The sequence below is a fragment of the Myotis lucifugus genome, unplaced genomic scaffold (genome assembly GCF_000147115.1).
Source record: "Myotis lucifugus unplaced genomic scaffold, Myoluc2.0 scaffold_637, whole genome shotgun sequence".
NCBI classification, from domain to species: domain Eukaryota; kingdom Metazoa; phylum Chordata; class Mammalia; order Chiroptera; family Vespertilionidae; genus Myotis; species Myotis lucifugus.
Window position 1 is genome coordinate 294,859 of NW_005871685.1, and position 2,096 is coordinate 296,954.

Sequence of the window (2,096 nt, forward strand, 5' to 3'; positions counted from 1 at the left end):
TATATTTTAAAAATAAATAAATAAATAAAAATAAAGAGTGAAAAATAAATGGGCAAGAAGTTTGCTTTTACTTGGATGACATTCATACAAATAACTAACTAGTGGAAGATTCAGGATCCCAACCCGGGAATGTGGCTTCAGGTGTCCAGTGCCAGGCTTCTGTTACTAATCTCAAGTGTCCCTGTTTTCTCTGGTATTATTTCCCACTCCTGGATCCTTGAGATGCATGGCCTCTCATAGGAAAAACAAAAGACAAAACACACCCAAAACAAAACAACAACAACAACAAAATAAACACCACAATGTGACCAGGGAAAAAGGAGGCCTGGAGGTCTGGAGAAGTCATTCATTCATACATCTAAGTGAGAATAAAGCTTGTCTACCCAGAAGTGGGAAGAGAAGATTTAGCTTTGAGAGGGAAAAGTTTCTTAGCAACCAGAGCAGGAATAAAGTTACAAAGAATGATAGAGTAACTTTGTCACCTACTCAAAGAAGATTCTAAAATTATTAAATAAAGAGACAGAGAACATGTCATCCCATCTTACAAACAAAATCCCCATGCCTCCCCTTTTTTTCAGCATAAGATGCATGGACCACACAGATATTCTTGATATTGAGGGTTCCACATTCCACTATTTAAACAAATATATCCAGTGCACATTTTGTGTAACTTTAGATCCCTGCAGGCTTTAAACATTTTATAAATTCTTCATTCCCTATTTTTCAAAATATTTTCATTGAGTTTTAGAGAGAGAGGAAGAGAGAAGGAGAGAGAGAAACATTGATGTGAGAGAGAAACATTAATTGGCATAACTTTATTCAAGGCATTGCATTAGGAGTATAAAAAACTAAGTTTAAATATGACAACATTTATGCCTTTAAGGAGTTTATAGGCTATAAAAAAGTAGATTATATCATTAGACTCTTATTCAAAATGTATCTGTTAACTCAATCATTGCACACATGTTTATTGAGAGTCTACTATTTGCCAGACACAGTTCTATAGCTATACAAAGAGACTTGGACAAAAGAGACACACTTTCCTGATTTCAGTGAGCTTATAATCCTGAAGAGATAGACAAACAGGAATATACTATGCCAGAGGGAAATATATAGTATGGAGAAAAATAAAGCAAGGAAGGGGAGTAGAGTGCCATCTTGGTATGAATGACAATTTAGATAAGATGACCAAGCAAAGCCTCACTGATAAGGTAATATTTGTGCACACTCATGAAGAAGATGAGAGAGTGAATCACACAGATAGGAGGGACAATAGTTTTTCATCATGAGGATATAAAAAGAGAATTATAAACCAAAATAACCCATATTCATATGTAATAAAATAACATGTTATAATGGAATATTCAAAACCAAGATAGTTAATAAAATTGCAGTGTTATTAAAAAGTCTTTTGCCTGGTGGTTTTGCTCAGTGGTTATGCATCAAACTATGACTCAGAAAATCACAGTTTGGTTCCTGGTCAGGGCACATGCCCAGGTGGTGGGCTCCATCCCCAGTGTGGGGAATGCAGGAGGCAGTCAGTCAATCATTCTCTGTCATCATTGATGTCTCTCTTTCTCCCTTCCTCTCTTGAAATCCATACAAAAATACATATTTTAAAAGCCCTTCATTCCTTTGTCTGCTCTTGTCTGGCTATTTCAAATGGCATGAAGGCAAACTAATTTTAAATATATTATAGGCAGAAAATACCCTATAAAAAATCTACCAGCAAGAATTAAAAAAGCAAATGTCTGACCTAATGCCTGACCCATGGTAGGACGCCCACATTATATACTGAACTAGTGGCCCGGTGCACAAAAATTTGTGCACTCGGGGGGCATCCCTCAGCCCATCCTGCCCCCTCTAACAGTCTGGGAGCCCTCACAGGATGTCCTACTGATGTCCCTGTGGGGAGTGGGCCTAAGCCACAGTCTGGCCTCCCTCTGTGGAAGGCAACTGACCGATCAGGTATATAGATACTTTCTGAAGGCAGCACAGACTCCTTCCTTATTTCTTTCCTCTGTGGTTGGAGAATAGGGGACTAAAAGGTGGAGACAGAACTGTGGCTGGGCCTGGGGCTCTTGTAGGCAGCAGAA